The 14,863-nt window shown below is 39.6% G+C and overlaps 1 protein-coding gene and 2 pseudogenes across 3 annotated transcripts in view; all 3 read left to right on the top strand.

Moving 5' to 3' along the window:
- The window catches only part of LOC145486507 (uncharacterized), a 3,513-nt pseudogene extending 732 nt beyond the window's left edge, over positions 1 to 2,781 (top strand).
- The window catches only part of LOC145486501 (uncharacterized), a 77,051-nt gene that overhangs the window by 54,469 nt on the left and 7,719 nt on the right, over positions 1 to 14,863 (top strand). The window contains exon 5 of one of the 2 annotated variants that reach the window (XR_014049294.1): positions 4,692 to 4,713. The exons of the other annotated variant lie outside the window; for it this stretch is intronic. The gene's annotated coding sequence lies outside the window, so the exon portion shown is untranslated. Of the gene's footprint in view, positions 1 to 4,691; positions 4,714 to 14,863 lie in introns of those variants that run through there. 2 annotated transcript variants of the gene reach the window in all.
- LOC145486506 (uncharacterized) overlaps positions 1 to 14,863 on the top strand; it is a 31,057-nt pseudogene that overhangs the window by 8,635 nt on the left and 7,559 nt on the right. Inside the window, exon 3 of the transcript XR_014049295.1 lies at positions 12,832 to 12,894. The product of XR_014049295.1 is annotated as an uncharacterized LOC145486506 (transcript). The remainder of the gene's footprint in view (positions 1 to 12,831; positions 12,895 to 14,863) is intronic.

Here is a 14,863-nt window from a genome sequence, read left to right as displayed (position 1 = left end):
TTCAAACGATTGGAGACTGAACTTTGTAAGGAACTTAACGTCACGGAAGACCAATTTTTGACATTTCTGAGTGCGGTCGCAGCCGCTAGAGAGCCATTGCCACTCGGTTTCGTTTCTAAATTGTTGCTACGAGGTAAATCGACATCATTGCTTCAGCGAAAAGTAAGTACGGCAATTGCTTGTGTCTCGGCACTTTTACCCGTTCAAGACGATTGTATTCACTTTTTTCACAAGTCGGTCAAAGACTGGTTGATTGAAAAATCCAACTACGGACAGCACCACTTCATTGTTGCTGAAAAGGAAGGCCATGAAGTCCTTTCCAAGCTGTGCATTGTTGAATTTGATGAGGTGAAACGAGACGGCGTCAACTGCAAACAGTTCAGTGACACTACAGAGTACGCACTGCAACATGGAGTTCAACACATGCTACAACTAGAGAATGCGAGAGTATACAGCCTTGAGGACGTTGTTAAGAAATTTGTTTTGGACGTAGAGCTTGTGTACGCAAAGTTGTGTGTGAATGTTACGGCGGCTTCCGAAGACATTGTTTCCGTCCAGAAGCAAGCGGGCATCGAAGAACTTCAAAGGGCCCTTAACACTTTGTTGCTCTTGTTAAGAAAGCATATCGACACATTAGAAGAACTCCCTCATACCATCTTCCAAGCGTTGTTGAACGAGGGGGGAGATCCATTTTCTCCCGAAGCTTCAAGATTATTGGAGAGTAAATATTCTGAAATGACCTATATGGAATACTTGCACAAAGAGGATCTGCAAGGGGGTTTTCGAACCAAATTTGAATGTTCAGCTGCCGTAACTTGTTTTGATGTTTCACCACGGTTAGACTACATGGTATGTGAATGTGTTGATCGCACGATTCAGCTATGGTCGCTCGATACTGGTGGGCTGGTATGGGAACGAGATGTCAAGGTAGAGAAAAATTACGACTGTAACTCTGACGAAGATGACTTCAACTACTATGAACCATATAGACCAGGCCCGACATATGGTAGGCAGTCATTTTATCGCTCAGTAGTGTTCCATCCTACAGAGGGCCTTGTCTTACCAGGAATCCTCAGCCATGCCTATACGTTTGACGGGGACTTGAAACCGCTTTTTCTTTCGAGCAAGTGCCGTTTTTCGGTTTGTTCAGTTTCTGCAGACAAGATCAAGATGCTAACTGATTGCACCAACGATGCCAAATTAGTCATCATGTGGAGTCTCACAGACGGCTCGGAGATAAATCGTTTCGCATGGAATTGCCAAGTTTCGTCTTTTGCTTGGTCTCGCGATGGAAGACTGCTAGCAATTTCTGACCATTCTGGGTCGATAACTTTGGTTGACGTCATGAATGGTTTTAAAACACTAGCACTGACATCTACTTCAGTAGTTTGTGGAGCGATAAAGTTCTCCCTTGACTGTCGATGCCTTTATTGCTTGAGTTTAGGCTTTTTTGATTGCGATTTCTTTCGTTTAGACGTCAACATGAAAAATGACGGCAACTCTTCTTTAGATGTCTTTCCTGATGAAGTCTCTTACAAACCCTGGGAATTTGAATCGTGTAGTGAGACCGGCTTTTTATTAGGAGATCCTTTTTGCTGGTCACCTGAAACAAATAGCATCCAACAGCAGCCCATTCTCGTTTTTGTGCTAAACGAACAATCTGTGTTGAGAGTTTCTTCTTACTTCAGCAGCGTCATAGAAATGTCAAACCTTGATGAACTGACGAAAAACAGTGCTGGAGTTTCGAAAACTATTGTGAAGAAAGTCGTATTATCATTGAATGGTGACGCTCTGTACGTTATCACTGAAACAAGTGGGACCCCAGCAACACTAAAAGCTTGGGACATTTCAAGTGGCATGTTCAAAGCAGAGAAAAACGATTTTGATTATATTCACTATATTCTAGTAGCTGTAAGAGAAGGTGTTCTTTTGCGAACCAGAGGGGACACCCTTGAGTTGTGGAATTTTGAGTTGTCTGAGTGCATCCGAAGTTGGACTGACTTAGGGGATATCACTGAAGTAATCCCCATATCAGAAGAACAAGTGACCTGTGTAGAGAGGGCCCGTGAAGAAGATAGCACTAGTGAAGAGGAGAGCGCCTGTGAAAAGGAGAGCGCCTGTGAAAAAGAGAGCGCCTGTGATGCACGGAGTAAAGTCATCGTTGTGGATACAAGCAGGGAAGGCATTGTGTCAACAGTCAATTTACGTGGTGATTTTATTACATGTAACAGTAAATGCCACGTGATGTCCGTTGAGTACAGTAATCAGGATGTGTATGGTGTATTGCAGATGCAGTGCGGCGACAAAGTTCTCTGGAAGATGGAGGAACCGGTGTTTAGCGCCGATTGGCATACCTCTGGTCAATCATTTTCTCCTACTGAACAGTATTGTGTACTTGCTGGAAGACGACGATTTGCCGAGGATTTTAACCTAAACCTTTACGTCCTCGATGCACTTTTAGGAAAGATACTCCACACGTTATGTTCATGTAATCATATTTTTGGTGGTGAGCCTTACTATAAGTTTGTTAGTGAAGAGGAGTGCGTTACCTGCTTCGGTGATGAAGTGATCGGTGCTTTTCTTCAGCTGTTTAATGTCAAGTCTGGTGACCTGCTAAGTGAAATAGCTTTGGAAAGCCGTGTGTACAGTTTAGCAGCTTGTCTGCCTAAGCGTCTTATCGCCATTGGCTTTGAGGATTCCAAAGTGAATTTCAAAGTTCTTCAGGTGAAGTTGCCGCGAGATGAAGACAGCAGGAAGAGGAAAAGGTGAAATATTACTAAGAACCCGGCAAAGTTGCAGTGCAACGACTACTGAGAGTATTTGACCAATCACAACACGACTTTGAAACTAAAGATTCTGAGTTTATCTGTGGTCTCACTAATCATGTTCGAGCAGCGCGATATCTTAAGTAGTCCTTCGAACAGAAATTTTAGATTGCCTGGTCATTACGTTCAAATTTCGTCGACTTGAACAACGCAATAAGCGAACGATGAAGTTAATTCGAGTTGAACCCAGCGCATAGGAACAAATTCTTCGCAGTCTAGCAACAAAAAATGATAATTTTAAAACAAATGTTACATTTCCTTCTCGACTGAAGATACCGGTTCTATAACAAAACGATCTTGAACGTAGCGAGAAAATAACTAACACCCTGAGTGAATCTGGCAACACGAAAACTAATACTGCCAAGAGGTGAACTGGGAACGACCCAGCAGCAAAACTAATGTTAAGCCTAATAGCAGATATGCCGATAACAACAAGAAATCAACCATGAACTCACCGGCAATAATGATTTTCAACCTCGGGCCAAATCAAATTTGAACCCAATTGAGTGCATGAGAAGCCACCATTCAGATTGTCCGCGCTGAGTTCAAATTATTTTTGTCGTTTGTTCGTTGCTGTGTTCAAGACAAGGAAAATTGAACACAATGAATTAAACCTAGAACGTAACCGCAGCTTCAACACGTTTAGTCCTATCACGAACAAACTCCGATTCTTGTAGTTCACTGTCGAATGCGATTGGATGAAAAGTCTTTGGTAACCCTGGTTGAAGTTTTTACATTGTAAAACTATCACTCAGTGTTGAAATTGTGTAAGATGTTTATCAATACCCTATGAAGTAGGAAGTCATTGGGTCGGATCCTATCGAGGACTCTTAATTAATTTTTCAAATTGCGACACGCACTTGACAAGTAGCCTGCGAGCAGGCTCTCGTCGTTGGTGGCACGAGCAAACGAGCAAAGCTGTCAGCGAACGAAGCGATAGAGAATGAGAGCCTTCACGGCAGCCCCTCTGAAGGTGTCAAGATTTTGACAACTCGCTAGCTTAATGTGTCAAATTATTAGCCAATAGAAATTGAGAAAAACATGAACAAACATGATAATTATGCAAATAATACTTGTGTTTTGCCGCTTCCAACATTGGACAAATCTCTGAGATCTTTTATCGCAGCACAATCAAAGTCAAGTGATTTTCATTCCTTGACCAGATCCTGAATTATATTGGTTAGCGTGCAAGTCACTAACACTAGAGTATCTCAGTACTGTCCCTCGCGAACTTTCTTGATCATCACTGCAGTTTCAAACAGTTGAAATATAAAACGTTTACCGTATCCCAGTTGGCATCACCGCCAAAACATCTCTTCGTTCTGAAAGACAATTCACGGCTTTTTCCCGTTCGTGTTTTAAATGGACCAGATTACTTGCTTCGATGGAAAGTTTTCGAAAAGCTTCCAGGATAAATCCCGCACTTGGATTCTCGGACGCCATGCCATGTTTGTGTTTGATAATCACCGCTGGTTTTGGTCATATTAATGGCACCTGTCATTTTTCACCAATCAGAATGCTGCGTTGGTGAGCGAACGCGCTGTTGCCTTCCGTGCAGGCTCTCATTTCTCGAGCCAGGCCCCCATCAGCTCGCTTCCCTCGCTGAAGCGTCTGTCGCTACTTTGCTCATTGACTTTGCTCCTGCCGCAACACATGAGAGCCTGCTCGCGGGCTAATTGACTAGCTGAGCTTGTCTCTGGTTTTCATCAGACTTGAGACAGCTTTCTGTCTGTGTTCAGTTTGTTGATTTTTTTTGTCCTGTGACTCCTCCTCTCCCATCCCCGGCCTGTATGACTGACATACAAAATGTTCTTCTTGATATTTTACTGGTAAATAACGTGCATGTGTGGTTTTCCTGCACAAGAGAAATGACCTATGTATTTGATTAGACTGGCCACCTTACTGTACGTCATGTTGTTTAAGTTAAAGCTAAATGACGACAAAACCGAATTCTTAATAATTGGTACACGACAACAGCTTAGCAAGGTGGACATCGAGAAGTTATCGGTGGGTAATGTGAGTGTTGCACCTGTTGCTGTTGCACCTGGTTTGATACCAACCTTAGTCTAGTGACACATTACGAAAACATGTAAAGCTGCTTTTTATCATCTGCATAACATTAGACGTATTAGGAAGTTTCTTACGGTTGAGTCTACCAAGATGCTAGTGCATGCCTTCATAATGGGACGCATTGATTACTGCAACAGTCTTCTCCATGGTTTACCGACCACTCATATTAATAAGCTACAATGTGTGCAAAACGCAGCTGCTAGGCTAATTTGCTCGACTCCGCGTTTTAGTCGCATTACTCCTGTATTATATTCTTTACATTGGTTACCTGTCAGATTCAGAATTGTTTATAAGATTTTAATAATTACTTTTAAGGCCATACATGGCCAGGCACCGGACTATATTTGTAATCTTATTCGTGTTAAAAATCCCTCCCGGTATGGTCTACGCTCTAATTCTCAAGTTTTATTAGTACCACCATCCACGAAAACGAAGAAAACACTTGGTGACAGGGCATTTACTGCTGCTGCACCATCACTTTGGAACAAATTGCCGTGTGCAATGACAGATGAGGACAATTTTAACCATTTTAAGTCCAAACTAAAGACATTTTTATTTAGAAAAGCGTATTTAGAATAGCTCTTGATGTTTTATATACATTTTTACTAGATCCCTTGTTTTTAATATTTTAATTTTTAGCTCGCTACCTTAGCCTAATGTACATAATTATTGTAAATAATTAGTTTTAAATTTATCACACTATTCATAACATATCGTTTAATTTATATTACTCATATGGTTTGTTAGGCGCATTTGATCATATTCACATGTTAATTTGCGCCTTAGAAATATTAAATATTATTATTATTATTATTATTATTATTATTATTATTATTATTATTATTATTATTATTATTTTATGTGATCTTCTATTTCGATTTTTTTGTTTGGACAACAGGATCAAGCTTCAAGAGTGAAAAGGGCACAGTGCCAGTTGGAATTTCCAGACGAATCCGGTGACTCGAGGACGTAGTAGTCACTGATAAAGATTCCTAATGCCTTTATTCTGACAAGCGTCTGGTACCAATGTCTTGTGTGCATTATACATTAACAAGGTGCAACTAGACTGACAAAGGCAGTTGTAGATGTTCCATTTGCTGTGAAACTGGAAGGAACCTTTCAGACTGGTAGAACTTTATTCTTGCACAAAAAGAGGACAGACTTTGCAGTGGATCTGTATATAGAATCTGAATCAATTAAGTGAGATTTTGTCCACGGCTCGAACATGTGTAATATCAGAAAACGCATTATCAGTTCTGGGAAATATAGTTTATGTAAGGTTTGTACAACCTGCATATTATTTAGGCTTTGTAAAAATTGTAATTTTTAAAAAGCTTGGAGACGGAGCTATTCAATTTAGTTAGGCTTTGTTAATTGTAGGAAGTATAATTTGTTTAGGTTTTGTGGGAAATGCAATTTATTTGGACCCTGTAGAAAGGTATTTTCTTACCTGTTTTTGTATGCACTTTACGAAATAGTATTTTTGTTTTCACCGAGAGCTTTTAAAATTATAGGAGCTTCTGACCTTAAGGATAGAAGATAGAAAACCTGTGAATATTCTATGGAAGTTTCCAGTGTAGTATTTAATAACAAAAAACTCGATTTGAGGAAGACACGATTAAATGGGAAAAAAAGGGAAGATTTGTTTTTAAAAAAAGTTCAGTTGTGCTAGGTTGGCTGTAGCCTCCTACGGAGACGCTCTTTGGGGTCGTCACGTAATCTTGGACGCTCTTTGGACTCTCGGGAAATCTGGGAAGGAGCACAAAGAATGTCTCCGCATGGAGGCTACTAGGTTGGCTGGCAAAGGAGGTTGAAGTCAGCTTGAACTAGGATTAATCACCTTGGCGAATTTAAGAAGCATTAAGCTGACATTCCTATTGTCATCCCTTTGTAGTAGCTAAGGGCTACCGAAATAATTAAATGCGAAAGCCTCCTTTCTAATTGAACCACCCCTCCCCCCTGTCAATGTGCGCACATGTTATCAGCCAACCAGAGACACCAAAAGAATTTGTAGATGACAGCATCACATGGGATCATCATCGTGGAACATTAGGAGTTAAACAAGAGACAAAACTGGCTTTCTAATAGGCCACGTTCCATATTTCAATATTCTAACATGGCTTCGAGGCTTTCAGGTCAAAGTGGCAATTTTTTTTTTTACGTTTTGTCCCTCGATTCCCAAACGAAAACACCACCAAATAAAGAAGTTTATTTATAATGCATCCTCATCAAACTGATGATGTTAGGGTAAGATACTGAAATATAACTTGTATTACATTACTATGGAAGGTTTCTGGTGACAGAAGCTTTGTACCTTCCGGTCATTCCCGTTGCATATAATGCGTCAGTCAATTCCAGCAGTGCCCTCCCCCCCCCCCCCCCGGGTTACTCCTCGGACATTAGCATATTTTTTTAAAAATGGGCAAATTCCCAGGGGTGGGGACACATAAGCTGTCTAAATGCCCCGGGGTGGGGACGAAGAAAGAGGGCAAATGCCCCTCCCCCGGGATCGTCGCCTTCCAACACCCCTGCAGTTTTTTTTTATTAATCAGTGAATAAAATGTTCAACTGTTCAGTATTTTAATACAACGGTCAGACTTCAAGGACAACAGTACATGTTGGTTGATTTTGATTACATTTATTTCTTTATATTTTGTCTTTAAAAGTTTGCTAGAGGATAGCGTGACATTAAATGTTTTGTTGTATAAAGACCATTTGTTTTGAATATTTCTACTAGAATAACGACAATCCCGCTAACAATGTTTACAATAAAGTAATTATCATTAAATGATGATGCATTGCATTTTAAGCTCGCAAGATCTGTCTTGAAGATCGCATCATTTGAATTTGCAAACCTGAAGTATTTTAACTTTAATTTAAATCCGAAATAGTCGTGTTCACGACAGTTATTGTTTTGTGATAAACAAGTTCACCTTGTAGCTTATGTTTATAGTGCTTACAAGTAACGAAGAAATATCTAAAATTGAGAAAACATACCTTTAAAAACATCTGTAAGTTTCTCTAGTCCCTGACAGACAAGCCATTGTTCGACAAACGCCTCGTCTTTCCCGATGAACTCATCCATGGCACTTTCGAAAACACGTGTGTCATATGCCCGAGGGTCACCCCCGGGGTACGCAAATGCCCAGCCCCCGGGCCACGATAAAATTGCGAATGCCCCATCCCCGAGACTGACAACATGAGGAAATGCCCGCGGTTGCCCGGGGGCGGGGATGGGCACTGCTGGAATTGAGTGATGCATAAAGAGAGATGACAGTGTAGTGTGATACAGGACCAACCGGAGTCTCAAACCGGATAGCAATCGAGTCAAATCAGTGACTTCTGTTGATCTCTTAATAAAGGAGGAAATAAAGATCTCGAGTAGTCCGTACATATAAAATATTCTTGTTTTAAACTGAAACTGGGGGCTGTAGTAACCTTCAATCTTAAGTCAATGAAACCGATTAGGAACCCTTCCATGGGCATCAAAGTGAATGATGAATAAAAATGAGATTTCCGAAAGTCATCATGCCATATAGCCTGAGTTTTAGCTGTGCCATTCTCTCTCATGACAGTATTGCACAGTTCACAAGTTGAAATTTCAGCGGCATTCCAAACTTTGTGCGTTTGGAACTCTGGGTCTGTCCCAGATCTCCATGCGGATTTTACTATCACTTTGGTTTGCATTGCAAGGAAGGGAGCTCTTTGCTGTGTAGCAGAGATTTGAAACTAGCAACCCTTGCAGAACTACGGATCCGTTTTTGACAGCAAGGTTAGTTTAGAATATTCGTTGTCCGTGACCATTAACAGCAACACGGCGTGTCTATTTGCTTGTTTGAACATTTATTTCTGTGATCGAAGGACTCACTTCCGCTTTCTGCAGGGCCTGAACAATCGATGAAACCGATGATCGGAAAATCAATCGATCAATCGATGACAATCAATGCCAATTAATCGATTAATATCGATAATCGATGAACAATCGATGCTCAGGTTTTTTGTGATTATCGATTTCATCGATTATCAATTTTTATTGATTATCAATGCCAATCGATCAGTTAATTGACATCGATTGTCATCGATTGGTTATCATTTTTGATGCGTTATATTTTCAGTCAATATTTCCAAAAACACGGTCTCGTTACGCATTTTAATGAGGAAAACTGCCATAAAACTTTACTTTTTCACAATGGTGATTGATACATCGTGGAGAACATGGGCATACGATTTTATAACAATATCAAATCTCAATTGGCCATCAAATTGAAAGTGAGATGAGAGAAGATTAAAGGTCACTCAGTGCTTTAAAATTGAATACCATCCAATGCAATGCTGGCGTCATATTTAAAAAAAGTAAAAATTATCTTAAAACACTAACATTAGTTATGATTTGCCTTTCAAACTGTATACTTGAACTGTAACATAAAAATGGCAGTTTAAACGCCTTGAAAAAGAAGCTCCCCAAAAGAGTCTGGCGGCTAGAAGGCTCGCTCATTAGTTACACTAGCCATAGGCAGCACAAAACATGGTTATTGGATACTGGTCACCACAAAAGGAACGTACATTTACTTGCGCAAACATTGAACAAGTCAACAGCATCATCAATAACGCAAGAAACGAGGAAAACAAACAAATTATTTCTTCGAAAACCAGAGTTGCTTGAATTAAAATCAGTGCATAAATAACGTAAACGTAAAGGGCGTTTGTGACCAAAGCTCACGTCACCCGATGATTCAGATCAGCTGTTCAGATTCACACCTTAACCGAGCTGCCAAATGACCCGACTAACCGCGGGAAAAATTCCTGCGGCTCGTCTTTTGTTTTCATATTCAGATTGTATAACGCGTAACGCATTGTGCAATGAAGTGTGAAATGTAGACTAAAAAAAACGTAAATTAGCCCATGATATACTAAAACACTTAAATTTATTCTATAGGTAGAAAATTGGTTTCAGAACCATCGCCGAATGGCGAAGAATGACGCATACAAACCAGGAGAATTAAGCCTGAAGAAATAAACTTTATCTGACTTTATTCATTGCTTACTTTATGTACCTTTGCAGACCTTTGTTAATAAAATGATTTCCGAAGCCTATTCACGTTTATTCTGGTTTATTTTATTACAATTCAGTATAATTAGATCACCCACCATTCAGAGCTGACGAGCTGACGCTTAGGGAACACATCCTTTTCGCTTATCCGACGAATTTCACTGCAAACTTTGAGAACAATTTACATTGGTTATTTGGAGTTACGACTTAAAACGTGTGACAATGTGAAATCGGTAATTGTATGAAATGTTTCCTTCCGCCTTGCTTCCCGCAGCTTCAAAAATACAGGTCCAAACAATACGATTTTCAATCGATCGAAGCCAATGTTTTGGAGGTCATCAAGTCTCGAAAACTGCAACACGTACGTCGCTCTTATAAACATGAAGCATTCAACTGAAAGTAAAACACAAACTGGATTTAACAGAACCTCGACAAAATACATTCTCGGTAAGGACAAATGTAAACGGGCTATAAACACGCGTGGGAATCTTATGTTTAGTTGACGAAATTACCATCCAAAGCAGTCCTTGAGTTTTCTTTCCTGCTGTTCGTTTGCCTGCTCCTCCACTTCGTATCTAGCTTTCCATTCCTAATATACAAGCAGCTCGTCCGCAAAGACGTCTTCCCCGTCGTCGCTTGAAATATTGTAAATTGCTCTCAAAGCTCTAAGCAGTGAGTTCACAGTTGTCGAACGTGCTCGATCGAAGTTTATTTCGGAGCCTTCCGAATCGAAACTTAACTCTGACTCCAGTGACGAAAAAGAAATGATTCTGAGACAAAACTTGGACGTTTTAGTCCCAAAATACATCGGAACGATTAGTTTTGCATTCTATTTTCTCGAGCAAATACAGAGAGTTGACTGAGGTGCTATTGTGTTTGGTTCCTGGGTAGACGTCATCAGGTACCGCCGCCCCAGACTCCCTAAAACGCGGTCGTGAAACACAGCATAGAAAATCGAGGATTCAACCAAATTCAAAAATTTCTTCGCCCAAATGCTTCAAATAAAGTCTAGATTTGTTTTAGCGAAAAAAAAATTTTGGGGTTAGGTGCACTTTAAAGAAATTTAATAAGCATCCAATGAGCATTTCACCAAACCAAAGGAACTGAACAAACAAACTAAACAAGGGAATCTACAGAACCAACATGCAAAGAAAGGCATTTAGAAGGTGTTAATAAGTGCTTTTCAGGCATTCTTGCAGCTTGTGAGAGTCGTAAGCAAATCCAACCCAGCATAACAAAAGAAGACATTTTACCAGTGTATGAAGTAGCTGTCCTTAATTTTTAACACAAAGAAAACTACAAAATTTTGCTTCTATTTACAAATATGGTTTTATTACCTTTAGTTGTTAATTTAGCGGCAGAAAGTCTGAAAACAGACACAAAACTATTCTATTTACAACAACTTTGATCAACAAAGCGACTCCAGTGTTATTGTTTAGTGGTTAGCGAAATTAAACGACCATGGAATTTATAAATGTTTTAAGAGCATGGTTTCAAATCTGGAAGACTTTAATACAACTTCTTTTGATGCTATATATCTCACCGAAGGAAAGTGACCAGTGGCTGTGCCTTCAAAAGTTTTAGAAAACAATTGACAGCAGTTTCTACAACAAAAAGGTGCTCACCATAGCTCACCTCAGTCTGCATAAATCGTCCAGGCAGAAACTTCCAACAAATGTTGTGAAGATTGTAATGGGCTTTTCGATTGATCAGCGAATCAACCATTTTTCCACTGTGTTTAGCATTTTGTAATTTTACTAAACATACAAAACAAGGGAACACGTTTAAATTCTCTTGTTGGTCACCTGATGAATCATGTGACTTTCTTCATGTGCTGCTGCCCATTTTGCACACAAATCAGGGCATAATTTAAAATTCCAAAGGACTTTCTGCTGTTTTCGGAATCAATTTTAACGTAACTTTTTTTTTTTTTATCATGCTGCTAATTGGTATATACTATGGTATATACAGTTTATTATAGTTGAAATTATTCACGCTGAAGCGTAATTGGAAAATTATTTTTGCCTGCGGCATTGCAGTCAATTCTACAGCTGTATAGTTATTTGAAAAATTGAATCCAGCTTCGAAACAATAAACACATTACCAATTTGTTTTCTAAAGTCCTGTATTCAAACGTCAGTTGAAAGCGCGTTGATTGATGGTCATGTCTTTCAGCCTTCAAAGGAAAGTAAAATTCCCCAGGTATTCTTCACTAGACAAGGACTCTCTACTCCCTGGATGTTCCTCATCGGTGCCTCTTGAACACTGTTTGGTGTTTCTTTTTTATCCATTTTTTGGCCAAAAGAGGTAATATAAATGAAAACAGGACCTTGAAAAACTCACACACGTACAGAGCAAGTGGCACACGTATGGGCGTTGTACAGACAATTACGTGACAGCCAAATTTTCTTAGCTCGATGGGTTACCAAATTATCTAAGATGTGGGGCTATGCTAGTGCACCCACGGCATGCGGTAGCCCCACTAATAAGAGAAGGGTGGGTTGGAGTTTGAAGGTTTTGATTTTCATATGTCGCTCAAATAAAGTCAATTTATAGTATAACAGCAAGAAAGAATATTTTTCTAATGTTTTTCACAGTTGAATAGCAAGACAGTTTTTGGCAAAGAGGCAATTTGTTAATCTTTTGAAGCCAATACTACTGAATTTAAAAATGTTTCAGGAATTTTAAAGTGTTTCAGGAATTTAATGCATGAAATGTAACAATGTCAGAAGCACACTGAGTCTTTTTCGAAAGAATAACTAGTTAAAGTTATTTTCTTTTTGAAAATAAAGTTAATCTCTAACTGCCCTGTTTTAAGTTTCTTAGAGCAAATCTTATTATGTTTTTTTGAATTATTAATTAAAATAATTTTAATCTTGATTGCAGTGAAAGTAGAAATGAACCTTAAAGAACAGAGAATTGACTAACCGGAGGAACACTGGTCGAATGGTACTGTATGATTTTTTTTTATGTCCAGAGCTTACTATATAACTGTACTTTACTTTACAAGCTAAAATTAAAATGTTCAACTTGAGTGGTAAATTTCAATCAGAGTTACTCAATCAGGCAGCATCTAAAATATGTCATAAAGAAATGTGATGCAAACATAGTTTGAAGAGATCGCTGCTGAAAATGATAGGTAAAGACCAGTGAATCTTGATAACTACTAGGCAGTCTGTGTGATGCCCTACAGCTACAAAGCTCCCTGCAAGCGATGTGTGTTGTAATAGTGTATACCCAACGGGTGAAGAAATTTATGCTGCATTTCAATATGAATGTGTGACTTTATTTGTGACAGTGATGGTTAAATGCAACTGTCACCTTGCTGTAACAGTATCTCCAAAATAAGTTGCTGGTTGCCAGCTAAAAACCCGGCTGCTTCGATTTGTGAGCCCCTACTTTTTATGTCTTGTCAAGGTTTCAATCCGTTCATATTCTGGAAGGGGAAAAGCCCTAGGTACCAAGGTAGATACAAACCGCAAGTGAACTGGGCAGGGGTGAGGACCTGTGTGATTAGTGTGCCACTCTGAGCTATGCATTGCACTCAGCACCATCTGAGATTGTCTCACTAGTCATGATATAATATGTGTGTAAGTGTAATATGGGAAAACAAAGATTTCCTGGAATGTGACTGAACCCTGACTGTACGTGTCTCAGGGCAGTCAAGGCTGTGGCTTAGGAGGGGGCATGGCATCAGGATGTGCTTTATGTTTTTTTAATTACAGTACAGGATGAAAATTGAGAAAAATGACCTTCTAATCCCTTAAACTACTTTGCATGACCCCAGACCTCCCTAGAGGCTTTTCCCTTTGCACCCTAATCAGTGTCAGCTGTCTACTTCACAAAACAAGCCTTTTTCTCCCTAAATGAATGAGAACCCTGGGGATTGTATGTTGGTTGAGTGATTATGCGTGGGAAATATTATTATTAGTTATTTGTGAAGAAATATTGAGTGCTAGAATTTTGTAGGTAAAAAATATGACAAAGGGATTTGATCTTAGCCAGGGGGGGGGGGAAGGGGGTACTTGCTATAATGTCCTATACAGGGAGGTTCTGCTTGAAAGGTTCAGGCTTCATGTATATTAAAGTTTAAGGGTTTCACAAGTTGAGGTATATGAAGAGTGAAGGAAAATCTGTCTTTTAGGGATTCAAGAAGGACCTTAATTAAAATGTTTCCAGCCAAATGCACCCTACATCAGTATCATTTAGTTTATTAAGCTCTACATCATAAACTTTATTTCAAAGGTTTGGAAAAGAGATGCGATGTTCTTAAGTAGGTATCTGAAAGGGATACCTTTTTGAGTTATTTTTTTGTAAAAAAAATTCCTCTTAGTTGGTGTGTCGGGTATATGTTTTGGGCGGGTCAATGGGTGAGTGATTGATTGTGTGAGTGAGTGGGTGAGTGGGTGAGTGGGTGAGTGGGTGAGTGGGTGAGTGGGTGAGTGGGTAGTGGATGAGTGAGTGTGAGTGGGTGAGTGGGTGAGTGAGAGTGGGTGGGTGGGTGGGTGGGTGAGTGAGTGAGAGAGAGAGATGTATGTATGTCACACAAATCAGATTGCATCTACTATGAACAGCCAATCAAATTTCTTGTTGTAAAGGTAAATGGTATGTGAGAAGATTTGATCCCGATAGAGCTCAGAACGGCCATATTTATTCCTCTATAAACGAGGAGGAAGTATTCACATATTGGGTTTACTTCGACATTTTCTGTGGGTTAGGCTGAGGATTTTAGTTAAATGAACGAGATGAGCCTTGAGGTTTGAAACAGTTCGTGAGTTAGTAGTATGCAAATGCAAGGAGATATTTTTATTTTTAGTTACAAAGGTAACTTGATACTTTTGTTTTTCACAAGGAGTAAATTCAATTAGAGGTCACGAATCGTCGCGTCTAGTTCTTAGGACATGTTTTAGAGGGGGCG

Source organism: Orbicella franksi, chromosome 5, assembly GCF_964199315.1.
Source record: "Orbicella franksi chromosome 5, jaOrbFran1.1, whole genome shotgun sequence".
NCBI lineage: Eukaryota > Metazoa > Cnidaria > Anthozoa > Scleractinia > Merulinidae > Orbicella > Orbicella franksi.
This window is presented reverse-complemented; position numbering and strand designations above follow the sequence as displayed.